The sequence below is a fragment of the Heptranchias perlo genome, chromosome 5 (genome assembly GCF_035084215.1).
Source record: "Heptranchias perlo isolate sHepPer1 chromosome 5, sHepPer1.hap1, whole genome shotgun sequence".
NCBI lineage: Eukaryota > Metazoa > Chordata > Chondrichthyes > Hexanchiformes > Hexanchidae > Heptranchias > Heptranchias perlo.
In genome coordinates this window covers 132,588,312-132,606,045 of record NC_090329.1, presented here as the reverse complement: position 1 = coordinate 132,606,045, position 17,734 = coordinate 132,588,312, and the positions used below count along the sequence as shown (strand labels likewise).

The window sequence follows — 17,734 nt, the reverse complement described above, 5'->3', positions numbered from 1 at the left end:
GAAAATGTTATTTGATGCAGGAGGTACATTGCAGTTTCTATTTATATTGTAATATGTAGTCCTACAACATTATGTCATTACAGTGAACAGCACAAAGCAAAACTGTATTGCAAACTTGCTCATTCATTTACAATTTAAAAGTCACTTTACAGGGCAACAGCAGAAGTTATAACAGCTGTAGCATATAGTTGCTTCAGCCATATTTGTCACGATATATACAAATATATATTGTCGCCTTTTCGCTATTCTGCAACCACTGCTAGACAGACTTAGCTGTTGCTGGCCGTAACAGCTAAATAATCTGCCTGACATCATTGTCAGTTCATAATTAGCATAGAGAGTTTCCACCACTGTCGATGTAGTTAGATTGGAAAGTTGTTTGATAACTGTCTTTGGCACTGTGCGAATTAATCACCAGTGGCTCTGCACCAATTTTATTTCTGGTAAATACTAATTCCAATGCACTACAGGAGGAAGCAGCTCTGGTTTTTAAACCTGTCAACACTTTGCTATGCATAAAGCAATGAACTTAATTTCTTCAGCTGTAGAGAACTTTTTGCAGCATATTTTTTACTTTCTTAAATTGGGTAATATATATTCTCTAGCTGTGGTACTGACTCATACGGGAGGATTTTAGGCGGCTGGCTGGCGGACCACGCCCACCAACCTCCCGATAGTCCAGACAGGAGAGCAAGTTAATTTTGAGGGTGGGGTCTCGTTAGCATAGGGTCGGTGGGCTATGGGCAGAAACCAAATGCCCCAGGGCAGTCTGACCCTGGGCTGCCGCAATATCGGGCGGCCCGGCCGGTCTCTTATTGGGTAGAAGGTAGGTCTGAGCGGTGGGTGTGGCAGCAGCCCAAGTTGTTTTTATGGAGCATGGTGGAGCAAATTAATACTTAACTGTTGGCCTTCTCTTTGGTTGGGCCGCTATCTGATACTGTTCGGAGTTTGCACTACGTATGCTCCGCCCAATAAAATCCTAAAATGGCATTTGGCGTGCTATATATGTCAGACAATCTCGATTTTAATATTAAAAGGGCCTATCTTCTGACTTAAGCGGGTACTCTGGCCACCGAGCAGTGAGCCCTGGGGAAGATAGGGACAGCTACACCGTCGGCGAGAAGTCATTCCCCACCATTTTTGGGGTGCTGGTATCCCGTTTCTGCTGGGCGGGAGGCCTCAGAATCTCCCCCTCTAAGAAACTTATACAATTAAAGTTTCTGCTTGCCAAAATGGAGTGTTCATTTCTCCCTATAGCAACACAGCCCACTGACCTAAGTCCAACGAGCCTCGGTACAGATCGGTGAGATTGGAGGGTTAGTTTCTCATTGTGTATCAGGATGCCGCTGGAGTTTAACCAGTTGAAACCACATGCCTTACTAGCACAGAGCATTAGTAATCCTCCTGTTGCTGTCCAGCTTGCATGGACCTCTAGATCTGAGTGTGTAGAACTCCAGTTACAGTGACAGGTATATTCCTTCAAGTCCCACCAATGGGTCAGGCTGCCTGCTGAATCATCAGTAGTGCTCTGAATGTTATGGACCTACTCAAGTATCGGATTACCAAGTCAATCACAGCATGTAGACTCAGTTCCAATCTCCCGTCATGAGGTGTGTTATCTTGGAAGATAACACAAACTCAAACCCAACTATACAAATTACTAAAAGTAGCGACACAGGTTAATAAGGCCATAAAAAAGTAAACCAAGCACTGGGGTTCATTTCTAAAGTGATAGAATTGAAAAGTAGAGAAGCTATGTTAAGCTTGTATCAACCTTTAGTTAGACCATACTTGGACTACTGTGCACAGTTCTGTTATTCATATTATAAACAGGATATAGAGGCAATGGAGAAGGTGCAAAAAGATTCACAAGGATGATACCAGAACTGAGAGGATATACTTAACAGGAAAGGCTGAACAGACTGGCTTTTTTCTCTAGAAAAAAGGCTGAGAAGTGTCCTGATAGAGGTCTTTAAGATTATGAAAGGATTTGATAAGGTAGATGCAGAGAAGATGTTTCCACTTTTGGGGGAGACCAAAACTAGGGGCCATAAATATAAGATAGTCACCAGTAAATCCAATCTTTTCCCAAGGAGTGGTAAGAATGTGGAACTTGCTACCACAAGGAGTAGTTGGCATTCGGGAGGGCTGGGGGAGGTCGGCACAGATAAGGAAGCTCTGGTCGGCAATCGAGTGGGAGGGGGAAGGCCTGCGATCAGGAGGGCTTGGGGAGGCTGAAGAACGGGGCTGGGGAAGGCTGAAGGCTTCCTGGGGGGAGCCTGCTGTATGCTTCATAACTTTACAATCAGAAAGGATTGATGGTAGATGTCGCAGAGGATGCCAGAATCCCTGATGGTGACATTGCTGATGCTGTAGACCCGAAAGTGAAGAACAGGAAGCAATGGCTGCGAGCCAGCAGAGAGATAAGCTCACTTGAGACACCTTCACAGATGAATAGAATATTTGGAAGTCTCAGCCCTTCAAAGATCTGCCTCCTCTCACCAAACTCTATGATCTAATTAAAATCCTTGCTCCTCAGAGATAGCCATCAAATCCTAATCTTGATCCTCAATATTACCTGTTCCCCATTGTTATAGAAGAAAATCAAACACCAAACATCCCTCAGATCAAATATTCAACTGATTTATTGCAACTATTTACAAAAGCATTATTTGTTTTATAGAATCATAGAAGTTTACAACATGGAAACAGGCCCTTCGGCCCAACATGTCCATGTCGCCCAGTTTATACCACTAAACTAGTCCCAATTTCCTGCACTTGGCCCATATCCCTCTATACCCATCTTACCCATGTAACTGTCCAAATGCTTTTTAAAAGACAAAATTGTACCTGCCTCTCCTACTGCCTCTGGCAGCTCGTTCCAGACACTCACCACCCTTTGAGTGAAAAAATTGCCCCTCTGGACCCTTTTGTATCTCTCCCCTCTCACCTTAAATCTATGTCCCCTCGTTATAGACTCCCCTACCTTTGGGAAAAGATTTTGACTATCTACCTTTTCTATGCCCCTCATTATTTTATAGACTTCTATAAGATCACCCCTTAACCTCCTACTCTCCAGGGAAAAAAGTCCCAGTCTATCTAACCTCTCCCTATAAGTCAAACCATCAAGTCCCAGTAGCATCCTAGTAAATCTTTTCTGCACTCTTTCTAGTTTAATAATATCCTTTCTATAATAGGGTGACCAGAACTGTACACAGTATTCCAAGTGTGGCCTTACTAATGTCTTGTACAACTTCAACAAGACATCCCAACTCCTGTATTCAATGTTCTGACCAATGAAACCAAGCATGCTGAATGCCTTCTTCACCACCCTATCCACCTGTGACTCCACTTTCAAGGAGCTATGAACCTGTACTCCTAGATCTTTTTGTTCTATAACTCTCCCCAACGCCCTACCATTAACAGAGTAGGTCCTGGCCCGATTCGATCTACCAAAATGCATCACCTCACATTTATCTAAATTAAACTCCATCTGCCATTCATCGGCCCACTGGCCCAATTTATCAAGATCCCGTTGCAATCCTAGATAACCTTCTTCACTGTCCACAATGCCACCAATCTTGGTGTCATCTGCAAACTTACTAACCGTTCCTCCTAAATTCTCATCCAAATCATTAATATAAATAACAAATAACAGCGGACCCAGCACCGATCCCTGAGGCACACCGCTGGTCACAGGCCTCCAGTCTGAAAAGCAACCCTCTACAACCACCCTCTGTCTTCTGTCGTCAAGCCAATTTTGTATCCAATTGGCTACCTCACCTTGGATCCCGTGAGATTTAACCTTATGTAACAACCTACCATGCGGTACCTTGTCAAAGGCTTTGCTAAAGTCCATGTAGACCACGTCTACTGCACAGCCCTCATCTATCTTCTTGGTTACCCCTTCAAAAAACTCAATCAAATTCATGAGACATGATTTTCCTCTCACAAAACCATGCTGACTGTTCCTAATCAGTCCCTGCCTCTCCAAATGCCTGTCGATCCTGTCTCTCAGAATACCCTCCAACAACTTACCCACTACAGATGTCAGGCTCACCGGTCTGCAGTTCCCAGGCTTTTCCCTGCCGCCCTTCTTAAACAAAGGCACAACATTTGCTACCCTCCAATCTACAGGCACCTCACCTGTAACTGTCGATGATTCAAAAATCTCTGCTAGGGGACCCGCAATTTCCTCCCTAACCTCCCATAACGTCCTGGGATACATTTCATCAGGTCCCGGAGATTTATCTACCTTGATGCGCGTTAAGACTTCCAGCACCTCCCTCTCTGTAATATGTACACTCCTCAAGACATCACTATTCATTTCCCCAAGTTCCCTAACATCCATGCCTTTCTCAACCGTAAATACCGATGTGAAATATTCATTCAGGATCTCACCCATCTCTTGTGGTTCCGCACATAGATGACCTTGTTGATCCTTAAGAGGCCCTACTCTCTCCCTAGTTACTCTTTTGCCCTTTATGTATTTATAGAAGCTCTTTAGATTCTCCTTTGCCTTATCTGCCAAAGCAATCTCATGTCCCCTTTTTGCCCTCCTGATTTCTCTCTTAACTCTACTCCGGCAATCTCTATACTCTTCAAGGGATCCACTTGATCCCAGCTGTCTGTGCATGTATATGCCTCCTTTTTCTTTTTGACTAGGGCCTCAATCTCCTGAGTCATCCAAGGTTCCCTACTTCTACCAGCCTTGCCCTTCACTTTATAAGGAATGTGCTTACCCTGAACCCTGGTTAACACACTTTTGAAAGCCTCCCACTTACCAGATGTCCCTTTGCCTGCCAACAGACTCTCCCAATCAACTTCTGAAAGTTCCTGTCTAATACCATCAAAATTGGCCTTTCCCCAATTTAGAATTTTAACTTTTGGGCCAGACCTATCATTCTCCATAGCTATCTTAAAACTAATGGAATTATGATCACTGGTCCCAAAGTGATCCCTCACTAACACTTCTGTCACCTGCCCTTCCTTATTTCCCAAGAGGAGGTCAAGTTTTGCCCCCTCTCTAGTCGGGCCATCCACATACTGAATGAGAAATTCCTCCTGAATACACTCAACAAATTTCTCCCCATCCAAGCCCCTGATGCTATGGCTGTCCCAGTCAATGTTGGGAAAGTTAAAGTCCCCTACTATTACCACCCTATTTTTCTTGCAGCTGTCTGTAATCTCCTTACATATTTGCTCCTCAATTTCCCATTGACTATTTGGGGGTCTGTCACACAATCCTATCAAAGTGATCTCTCCCTTCTTATTTTTCAGTTCCACCCATATAGACTCAGTGGGCGAACCCTTGGATATATCCCCTCTCACTACTGCCGTTATGTTCTCCCTAATCAAGAACGCAACTCCCCCTCCTCTCTTATCTTTCCTATAGCACCTGTACCCTGGAACATTGAGCTGCCAGTCCTGCCCCTCCCTTAGCCATGTTTCAGTAATAGCTATAACATCCCAGTCCCATGTACCCATCCATGCCTTGAGTTCATCTGCCTTGCCCATCAGACTTCTTGCATTGAAATAAATGCAGTTTAATCTAGACTTCCCTTGGTCTTTGCCCTGCTTTCTCAGACCATCTGTCCAGTCATGTTTTGTACACTCTCCCTTACTGCCTTTTGTTTCTGTCACCACTTTACTTCCCACTGACTTCCTGCATCGGTTCCCATCCCCCTGCCACATTAGTTTAAACCCTCCCCAACAGCACTAGCAAACATTCCCCCTAGGACATTGGTTCCAGTCCTGCCCAGATGCAGACCGCCCAATTTGTACTGGTCCCACCTCCCCCACAACCAATTCCAATGGCCTAGGAATTTGAATCCCTCCCTCTTGCACCATCTCTCAAGCCACGTATTCATCCTAGCTATCCTGTCATTCCTACTCTGACTAGCCCGTGGCACTGGTAGCAATCCTGAGATTACTACCTTTGAGGTCCTACTTTTTAGTTTAACTCCTAACTCCCTAAATTCAGCTTGTAGGACCTCATCCCGTTTTTTACCTATATCGTTGGTACCTATATGTACCACGACAACTGGCTATTCACCCTCCCCCTCCAGAATGTCCTGCAGCCGCTCCGAGACATCCCTGACCCTTGCACCAGGGAGGCAACATACCATCCTGGAGTCTCGGTTGCGTCCGCAGAAACGCCTGTCTATTCCCCTTACAATCGAGTCCCCTATCACTATAGCTCTGCCACTCTTTTTCCTGCCCTCCTGTGCAGCAGAGCCTGTCACGGTGCCATGAACCTGGCTGCTGCCACCTTCCCCTGGTGAGCCATCTCCCACAACAGTATCCAAAACGGTATACCTGTTTTGGAGGGAGATGACCTCAGGGGACCCCTGCTCTGCCTTCCTACTCTTCCTCTGTCTGTTGGTCACCCATTCACTATCTCCCTCAGTAATTTTTATCTGTGGCGTGACCAACTCACTAAACGTGCTATCCACGACTTCCTCAGCACCGCGGATGCTCCAAAGTGAGTCCATCCGCAGCTCCAGAGCCGTCAAGCGGTCAAACAATAGCTGCAGCTGGACACACTTCCTGCAGGTGAAGGAACCAGGGACACAGGAAGGATCCCTGAATTCCCACATCCCACAAGAGGAACATGACACGGCTCTGGGATCTCCTGCCATGACTAAACCCTTAAGTTAGCTTAACAACAACTACAATGTCAAGAGAAAAAAAAAGGAAAGAAAAACTACTTACCAGTCACCAGCCAATCACTTACCTGTTGGCTGTGACTTCGTGCCTCCAGCAGCTGCAGTAGCTGAATCCTCCTCCTAAGCAATCAGCTACTCACCAATCAGCTCCTTCCCTTCTGCTGACGTCACTTTGGGTTTTTTTTTTCTCTCTCCCTAACACTCGCGCTCGGTCGCTCCTCTGCTTCGCCGCCTCAGCTGATCCTGTGCTCCTGACTCCCGCCTTTTTATGGGCCGCTCCTCTGCTCCGCCGCCTCAGCTGATCCTGTGCTCCTGATTCCCGCCTTTTTATGGGCCGCTCCTCTGCTCCGCCGCCTCAGCTGATCCTGTGCTCCTGATTCCCGCCTTTTTATGGGTCGCTCCTCTGCATCGCCGCCTCAGCTGATCCTGTGCTCCTGACTCCCGCCTTTTTATGGGCCGCTCCTCTGCTCCGCCGCCTCAGCTGATCCTGTGCTCCTGACTCCCGCCTTTTTATGGGTTGCTCCTCTGTTCCGACGCTTCAGCTGATCCTGTGCTCCTGACTCCCGCCTTTTTATGGGTCGTTCCTCTGCTCCGCCGCCTCAGCTGATCCTGTGCTCCTGACTCCTGCCTTTTTATGGGTCGCTCCTCTGCTCTGCCGCCTCAGCTGATCCTGTGCTCCTGACTCCTGCCTTTTTATGGGCTGCTCCTCTGCTCCGCCGCCTCAGCTGATCCTGTGCTCCTGATTCCCGCCTTTTTATGGGCTGCTCCTCTGCTCCGCCGCCTCAGCTTTTAGGGTTGGGGCCGAACTCGAGGGGTGTTCGGAAGTCCTGCCCTGCTGGAACTCCATCCTGAAAAGAAGAATCCTAGCCTATATCTTTATTTTATATTAAATGTAAAAGAACACTGTCCTATTTTTAACCCTGCTAACAATTTTTTGAAGTTTTTGTTCTAGCCTTAGAAAAGTTAATTTAAACTGTTGTGTGATGTCATTTTTTGATGGAGATGTCATCTATTGTTTTAATTTGTTCTTGGATGTGGGTGACATTGGCAAAGTCACATTTACTGCCCATCTCGAATTGCCCTGAGACGTTGATGGTGGGCCTTCTCCTTCAACCACTTGTGGTGATGATATTCCCACAATGGTGCAAGGTAGGGAATTCTAGTGTACTGACCCAGCAATGAAGAAGGAACAGCAATATATGTCCAAGTCAGGATGGTTTGTTCCTTCCTATCCTCCTGACACCGTCCCAGGCTTGACTCTCTCTTAGATAAGTCGACAGCTAACCTCTGTACCTCTTGGCATTTTCTCAAGGGCCCATCAAGGCACACATTACTGCCTCCTTATGAGCAGTAACCCTAAATGCACTATCCTCCTCTTTCACCATTCTTCCCATCCAGTGCACTCGCTGGGGACAAATCTTGACAACTTCCTTCTTCTGCCATTCACCCCACTGCGTCTTGGAATCTGCCAGTGGACTAATAATCACTGCCCCTCTCTGCATTTCCAGAATATCTGTTCACCCGCAAAAAAGCCCCTTGCAATCCACGACCTTATTGTGCATGATTGCGTTGACATTCTGGTTTTGACTGAAACTTGTCCCTTACTGAAGCCTCCCTGTCTGGCTATGCTTTCCACCAACTCCAGCACGTGCTCGATGGGCTGAATGGCCTCTTTCTGTGCTGTAACCATTCTATGACTCTAACTGCCCTGTCCAAACCACCGTGGCAGTGTGGCCCTTATCACTAAGTCACATTTTGGTGTCTTCCCCCTACTCCTTTGGTACTTTCTCCTTCTTTAAATACCTCAGTTTGTTCCACCCTTTTCATTTTTCCTTTAAATTCCTTGTTGTCTGCCACCCTCCACAAGCCCCACCCCAAGTTACTCTCTGAGATCCTCCTTCAGCCTTTCTACTGAGCAATTCCTCATCAGTGATTTCAATCTTCTTTTCAACTTCCTTTGCTCTCTCACCTCTGAATTCACTGACCTCCTGTCCTCCCTAAACCTCTCCCTCCATATAAACTCTGCAATCCATAGTTATGACCACCCACTTGACTTCGCCATCTCCCGAGAGTGGCTTCTCTACTCCCATGGTTTCTATCACAAGGCCATCTCTGACCATTTGCTTGTATCCCTCAACACCTGCATCTCCCTACCCCCTTCCAAATCTATTTCCTATTGTATCCATCAAACTCTCCCCCAAATCACTGACAATTGCACTTTCGAAATCCCAACTATCTAGCATTTGGCCCTACCTTCACCATAATATTCTGCAGCCGTTGATTTGCTTAACCACTCCCTCATGCACACCTTTGATAATCTTGTACCCGGCAAAACCTTTACTCTCATGCGTCCCAATCAACCCTATCTTTGCTCCCTCAAGTTCAAGAGGCGCAGACTATAGCATATCTGACACAAAACCAGTTTAGCCATCCATCACCAGATCTGACTTGATCACATCAAGATCTGGCTGCACTCTTCAAAACCGCATGCTACTCCAGGATCATTCTGATGAGTAAAGATAACTCCTGGCCTCTTTTCTCCACTATTTACTATCTCCTTTAACCCCTCTCCTTTGCCCCCTCTACTCTCACTTCCAACCAGAAGTGCAAGAAGCTCATGGACTTCTTTGTCACCACGATTGAAACCGTCCGGTCAACTGCCTCTGCTGCTTCCCTTCTCCTTGCCACCAAGCCAAACCTCCCCTCAGTCACCCTCCTGCCTTTTCCCTGAACCCGTGTCTTTCTCTACTTTCTCTCCTATCTCCACTCATAGTTTCTGCAAGCTTATTTTGTCTGAGACCCACCACTTGCTCCCTTGACTTAATTCCTACTAAACTGCTGACCACCCAATTTCATTTCCCCATGATTACAGACATTGCAAATGATTCCCTCTCCTCAGATACTGACTGTCGCTTTCAAAACCAAATTCTTCCAAAACCACTGTCATCAACTCCTCCTCAAGAAATCCACCATCAATCCGCTCTGTCCTTGCAAACTACAGTATTATCTCCAACCCTCCTTTCCTCTCTAAAGTCCAATTCATGTATTATCGCATTCCGAACCCCTGCAACTCCATGTTTGAATCTGTTCAATCAGGTTTCCATACCTGCCACAGCACGAAACAGCCTTAAACAAAGTCACAGATTATATCCTCTGCAACTGTAATAACCTTGTCGTTCTCAACCTCTCTGCAGGCCTTCATTTGGTCGACCACAACATTCTCTTCCAACAGCTTTCCTTCGTTGTCCAGCTCAGTGGGATTGCCCTCACTTGGTTCCAATCTTACCTATCGCATTGTAGCCAAAGCATCTCCAGCAATGGCTTTCCTTCCCAACAACACACTGTTAGCTCTCTAGTGCCTCATGGATCCATCCTTGACTCCCTCCTCTTCCTTATCTACATGCTGCCCCTTGGCAACATGATCTGGAGACATCGGGCTCGATGTTAGCAGGGCTGCGGGTTCGCGGCGGGGGGGCTATTGGGCGCATGGGTAACGCGTCTGGTGAAATTAGTCAGCCACCCGCGTGATCGCAGCCCAATTGAATCCACTTACCTTGTCTTCCGGGTTCCCCACTGCTGATCTGCGCGTCGGGCGGGTTGCGCATGTGCAGTAAGATCTGTCAGCTGGAGGAGCTCTATTTAAATCCTCCACTGACAGATGCTGCAACAAATAGAAAAAATTACAGCATGGAGCAGCCCACGGGGAAGGCTGCTCTCAGTTTAATGATGCCTCACTCCAGGTATCAATACATGGGGTGAGGAGGAGGGGGAGGACAGAGATCTTCCCCCCGGCGGGCGGGAGGAAGCGGCCTGCCTCTGCCACCAGGAAGGCCTGGCTCGAGGTGGCAGAGGAGTTCACCTGCACCGCCAACATATCGCCCACCTGCATACAATGCAGGAGGCGCTCCAATGACCTCAGTAGGTCAGCCAAAGTGAGTACACTTACTCATTTCCCTACACTCCATCTGCCACATCACCGCCCCCACCCCACACCTCCTTCTGTACTGCCAACACTATCACATCACTCCTCACACCCACTCAAAGCTCATCCTCATCTTACCTGCACTTACTCACCTCGCCAGTACTCATCCCGCCATTACCACTCAACCCAATCCTCATACAATCTCATGGCTCTATCTCATACTCACCCTCTCGTGCATCTCTTTCACGGTCAGCCTCACTCAACCGGCCACTATCTGTGCTGCAGCCACAGGGCATGCATCAGATATGTGCAGAAGGCAGCGTAAGGCAAACATGTCGTGAGCATGAAGGGGATGCACAAGGGTGTTTGAGGGTTTGTCATGGTTTTTACTAATATTTAATTTCTGACCAACTCACATTACATATTATATTGGCACCACTACTGCCATGTCTTTGCGAATCTTGTCTGGTTTGTGCAATAATGCCCTTTCCTGAGGATCACAATGAAGACCCACACCTGATGCCACCCATTGTGTCACTGCAGAGTGGGTGTAGGTGTATTTGCCGGGCTCTTTTGTGCAGACGGCTGAGAGACGTTGGCAATGTCCCCGGTGGCACCCTGGAAGGATGCGGAGGAGAAGTTGTTGAGGGCAGTGGTGACTTTGACAGCGACAGGTAAGAAGATGGTGCTCGGGCCAGCCAGGAGCAGCTCGGCATGAAGGAGGCTGCAGATGTCCACGACGACATGTCGAGTGACTCTGAGCCTCCGTGTGCACTGCTGCTTAGAGAGGTCCAGGAAGCTGAGCCTCGGTCTGTGGACCCTGTGGCGAGGGTAGTGCCCTCTGCGACGCATCTCTCTCTGCGGTTGCCCTCCCACCTGCTGTACAGGTGGATGTGTCACAACACTCTGTTGTGGAGCTCCACGTGTCAGAGGTGGACGGCGTGGATGGTGAGGCTGGTGATGCTGTTCGCCCTCCGAGGAGGTCATGACTGCAGCTACGGCAGCCCCCATCCGGAAGATGTACATCTGAGGGGGTCCGCAAGGTAGGTACATGTCTCCGGACGGGGTAAGTGTGCAAGTTGGTGACTTTGATTGTCAGGAGGAAGGTGCTGAAGGCCAATCTTTGTCCCAAGTGACAGAGTGGCCTCCTGCAATGAGTGAGGGTCTCCCCCCACCTCCCCACCCCCCCACCTCCCCACCTCCCACGTGTCAAATGGATCTTTGCAGCTGCCACAGGCTGATAGCTGCAACACGTCCATTTGAACTGGGAGTGTTTACCCCAGTATGGGAAACAGTCCCATTTTGCTATAAAATCCCACCCCTCCTCACATAATCCCTTAATCAGGTCAGTTAATGACCTGAACAAGCAAAATAAATACCTTCAAGTGGGACCCCGCTAGCTTTAATTGCCTGCGGGATTCCCACCAGCGGGGGCTGCGCGCCCATGCCGGTGCGTCAGTGGGGAACCCGGAAGTGGGCGGGTTGGAGTCGGGCTCCGGTCCCTCTCCGGGATTCTCCGATTTTCAGAGCCCCCCCGCCAGGAGCGCACCCATAGCGGGTGCTAAAATGATGCCCATGGAGTCAACTTCCACATTGACACTGGTAACACCCAGCTCGAGCTCTTCACCACCTCTCTCAACCCGCCAACTGCCTCTGTGTTGTCTGACTGCTTATCCAATATCCAGTCTTCGTTGATCCACAATATTTGTTTTTTCATTCTTGGGATTGTGGCCATCGCTGGCAAGGCCGGCAGTTATTGCTTATTTTTAGTTGTCCTTGAGAAGGTGGTAGTGAGCCGTCTTCTTGAACCACTGCAGTCCATGTGGTGAAGGAGCTCCCTCAATGCTGTTCTCATTATTCTTGTTACTCAATTTGTTACAACTGAATGACCTGCTAAGCCACTTTATAGGACAGTTAAGAGTCAATCATGTTGGTGTGGGACTGGAGTCATATATAGGTCAGACCGGGTAAGGGCGGCAGGTTTCCTTTCCGAAAGGATGTTAGTGAACCAGTTGGGTTTTTCCGACAATCCGACAGCTACATGATTACTTTTAATGATAAATGCGTTTTATTTCTCGTTTTTTTTTTAATAAACTGAATTCAAATTCTCAAACTGCCATAGTGGGATTTGAACTAATGTTGCCTGGATTATTAGTCCAGGCTTCTGGATTACTGGTCCTATAACATAACCAGTAATTTCTCTACTTAAACATTGGGAAGACTGAAGCTACGTTTTCGGCTACTGCCACAAACTCCATACCCTCGCCATGAGTTCCATCCCCCTTCCTGGCCACTGTCTCAGGCTGAAACTATTCAACCCCAAGCTAAGCCTCTGACTCCATATTGTTAGAAAGCTGAGTTTCTTTTTTTATTCGCAACCCTTCAGATAATGAAGCAGTCCATGCCTGCATGCAGCGAGACCTGGACGACATCCAGGATTGGGCTGATAAGTGTCAAGTAACATTCGCGCCAGACAAGTGCCAGGAAATGACCATCTCCAACAAGAGAGAGTATAACCACCTACCCTTGACATTCAACGTAATTACCATTGCCGAATCCCCCACCATCAACATCCTGGGAGTCACAATTGACCAGAAACTTAACTGGACCAGCCAACTAAACACTGTGGCTACAACAGCACGTCAGAGGCTGGGTATTCTGCGGCGAGTGACTTACCTCCTGACTCCCCAAAGCTTTTCCACCATCTACAAGGTACAAGTCAGGAGTGTGATGGAATACTCTCCACTTGCTTGGATGAGTGCAGCTCCAACAACACTCAAGAAGCTTGACACCATCCAGGACAAAGAAGTCCGCTTGATTGGCACCCCATCCACTACCCTAAACATTCACTCCCTCCACCACCGGCGCACCGTGGCTGCAGTTTGTACCATCCACAGGATGCACTGCAGCAACTCCCAAACTCACGATCTCTACCACCTAGAAGGACAAGGACAGCAGGCACATGGGAACAACACCACCTGCACATTCCCCTCCCAAGTCACACACCATCCCGACTTAGAAATATATCGCCGTTGCTTCATTGTCACTGGATCAAAATCCTGGAACTCCGTACCTAACAGCACTGTGGAAGAACCTTCACCGCAGAGACTGCAGCGGTTCAAGAAGGTGGCTCACCACCACCTTCTCAAGGGCAATTAGGGATGGGCAATAAATGCCGGCCTCGCCAGCGATGCCCACATCCCATGAACGAATAAAAAAAAGGTCTCCTTCCCTTAACCATTCTATGATTTTTACAACCCCCCCATATATGTTTTGTAGTTCAGAGGATTTTTTTCACAGATGGGAGACAGGTAACATCTTAATGTTCCATTAGGTGCTACCTAAGTGGTTTGAGTTGGGTATTGTAGGGTTTAAATTGAGCTGAGTAGCATCCGTTTCTAAGGTGAACTCAGCCTCCTAAGGCCCCAATATGGCGTGGAAGCGATCAGAAGTGCTCTGGCTGCCATTTTGGGTAAGGACAAACAAGATGTGACCTTTACCCATGCCTGAAACAACCATTAGGCCATTTGCATATGTAAATGAGAGGCCTGATGCCTGCTTCAGGTCCCTGCTGCAACATTGGAAAACCAATTCTAAATATAACGTAAGTTAAAAAAGGTACTGCAATCGCTCCCGGTCCCTTGATCCCCAACCTCCGACATCCAGGTCCTAGACCTGACTTCCGATCTTCCTGCCAGTGCCCAGCCCCTACCTCTAGGCCACCCGACCCTCGATCCCTCCCTCTCAATCACCTGATTACTCCTCTGAGGTCCTGATCTTTCCCCTAATCCTCCTGATCCCCGCTACAGACTTCAGACTCCCAACTCCGACAACCACCAATGCACAGCACAAGTGAGTATAGGAACAGAAGGATAAGACAGGTGGCTGGAGAGATGGTGCAGGAAGGAGAGCTTCAGATTCCTGGGGCGTCGGGCCCAGTTCTGGGGCAGGAGGGATCTGTACAAGACAGATGGGTTGCATCTCAACATGGCCGGGAGTAATATCCTCGCATTGTGGTTAACTAGTGCTCTGGGGGAGGGTTTAAAATAATTTGGCAGGGGGAGTGGCACCGGGATGAAGCATTAGAGAGGAGAAACAAGGTGCACAGAGGACTGGGAGAGACAAACAGCGTTAGAGTAAAAAATAGTTCAGAAATAGGAGAGATTAGACAGGGGGTAAATGCGAGTCAGGCTAAGATGAGTTTGGAGGGCATGTGTATAAATGCAAGAAGCATAGTAAATAAGGTAGTGAGCTACAGACACAAGTAGCCACATGGGACTATGCTACAGTGGCAATAACTGAGACCTGGCTCAAAGAAGTGAAGGATTGGGAACTTAATATTCCTGGCTACAAGGTATTCAGGAAAGATAAGGAAGGACAAAAAGTCGGCGGCGGGGGGTGGGGTGGTGATGGCAGTATTAATCAAAGAAACTATTACAGCAGTGGAAAGGGATGATGTACTTGAGGGGTCAAAGACAGGATCTATTTGGTTACAATTAGGGAATAATAGAGGAGCTATTATGCTGTTGGGTGTTTACTACAGGCTACCAAATAGTGGGAAGGAGATAAAGGAGCAAATTTGCAGGCAAATTACAGAAAGATGCAAGAATTATATATTAGTGATAATAAGGGACCTCAATTATCGTCATATAGACTAGGATAGTAACTGTGTAAAGGACAGAGGGAGAGGAATTCCTGAAATGTGTTCAAGAGAACTTTCTTGATCATATGTTTCCAGCCCAACAAGGAAGGAAGCAGTGCTTGTTCTAGTTCTGGGGAACGTAGTGGGGCAAATGGAGCATGTTTCAATGAGAGATCATTTAGGAAATAGTGATCATAATATCATCAGGTTTAGAATAGTTATGGAAAAGGACAAGGAACAATCAGGTGTGGAAAATACTTAACTGGAGAGGGCTAATTTCAGTGGGTCAAAAAGGGATCTTGCCCAGGTGGACTGGAATCAAAGATTGGCTGGCAAAACTGTAACTGAGCAATGGGAGGCCTTCAAAGAGGAGATAGTTTAGGTACAGAATAGACACATTCCCACAAGGGGGAAAGGAAGGGCATCCAAAGCCAGAGTTCCCTGGTTGAATAAAGCTATCAAGATTAAAATGAAACAGAAAAAGGAGACTTATGACAAATGTCAGGTTCGTAATACAATAGAGAACCAAACCGAATACAGAAAGTACAGAGGAGAACTGAAAAAGGAAATATGAAGGGCAAAGAAAGAGAATGAGAATAGATTAGTGGCTAACATTAAAGGGAACCCAAAAGTCTTTTATAAACATAGAAATATTAAAAGGGTAGTCAGAGGGAAGGTGGGACCAATTAGGCACCAAAAATAGGATCTTCTTGTGGAGGCAGAGGGCATGGCTGAGGTACGAAATGAATACTTTGCATCTGTCTTCACGAAAGAAGAGGATGCTGCCAATGTCACAGTAAAGGATGAGGTAGTAGAGATATTGGAGAGGATAAAAATTGATAAAGAGGAGGTACTTAGAGGGTTAGCAGTACTCAAAGTGGAAAAGTCACCGTCCGGATGGGATGCATCCTGGATTGCTGAGGGAAGTAGGGGTGGAAATTGCAGAGGCTCTGTCCACAATCTCCCAATCCTTACTAGATTTGGGAGTGGTGCCAGAGGACTGGAGGATTGCAAATGCTACACCCCAATTCCAAAAAGGGGAGAGGGTTGAACCCAATAAACTACAGGCCAGTCAGCCTAATGTCGATGATGGAGAAACTTTTAGAAATAATAATCCGGGGCAAAATTAATTGGCACTTGGAAAAGTATGGGCTGATAAATGAGAGCCAGCACGGATTTGTTAAGGGCAAATCCTGTTTGACTAACTTGATTGAGTTCTTTGATGAAGTAATGGAGAGGGTTGATGAGGGTAGTGCGGTTGATGTGTATATGGATTTTCAAAAGGCATTTGATAAAGTACATAATAGACTTGTTAGCAAAATTGAAGTCCATGGGATTAAAAGGACAGTGGCAGCGTGGATATGAAATTGGCTAAGGGACAGAAAGCAGAGAGTAGTGGTGAATGTTTGTTTTTCAGACTGGAGGGAAGTATACAGTGGTGTCCCCCAGGAGTTGTTATTAGGACCATGGCTCTTTTTGTTATATATTAATGACCTGGACTTATGCTTGGCATAATTACAAAGTTTGCAGATGACACAAAACTTTGAAATGTAGTAAACAATTGAAACAATCTTTGAAAGTAGATAAATCGCCAGGCCCGGATGAAATGTATCCCAGGCTGTTAAGAGAAGGGAGGAAATAGCAGGGGCTCTGACTATTATTTTCCAAACCTCCCTGGCTACAGGTGTGGTGCTGGAGGATTGGAGGACTGCTAACATGGTACTGTTGTTTAAAAAGGGAATAAAAGATAGACCAAGTAATTATAGGCCAGTCAGTCTAACCTTGGTGGTGGGAAATTATTGGAGTCAATTCTGTGGGACAGCATAAATCGTCATTTAGAAAGGCACGGGTTAAATTAGGACAGTCAGCATGGATTTGGTAAGGGAAGGTTATGTCTGGCTAACTTGATTGAATTTTTTGAGGAGGTAACAAGGAGGATCGATGAGGGTAACACATTTGATGCAATGCACATGGATTTTAGCAAGGCTTTTGACAAGGTCCCACATGGCAGACTGATCAAAAAAGTAAAACCCCATGGGATTCAAGGGAAAGTGGCTAGTTGGATCCAAAATTGGCTCAGTGGCAGGAAGCAAAGGGTAATAGTTGACAGGTGTTTTTGTGACTGGAAGGCTGTTTCCAGTGGTGTTCCGCAAGGCTCAGTACTTGGTCCCTTGCTTTTTATGGTATAAATGATTTGGTCTTGAATGTAGGGGGCTTGATCAAGAAGTTTGCAGATGATACAAAAATTGGCCATGTGGTTGATAGTGAGGAGGAAAGCTGTAGACTGCAGGACAATACCAATGGACTGGTCAGGTGGGCAGAAAAGTGGCAAACGGAATTCAATCCAGAGAAGTGTGAGGTAATGCATTTGGGGAGGGCAAACAAGGCAAGGGAGTACACAATAAATGGGAGGATACTGAGAGGTGTAGAGGAACAGAGGGACTTTGGAGTGCATGTCCACAGATCCCTCAAGGTAGCAGGACAGGTGGATAAGGTGGTTAA

The 17,734-nt window shown here is 47.0% G+C and overlaps 1 protein-coding gene across 1 annotated transcript in view; it reads left to right on the top strand.

The window, feature by feature from the left end:
- Positions 1 to 17,734, top strand: part of LOC137322209 (dynein axonemal heavy chain 8-like) — a 1,675,662-nt gene that overhangs the window by 432,633 nt on the left and 1,225,295 nt on the right. The gene's annotated exons all lie outside the window — the stretch shown is intronic.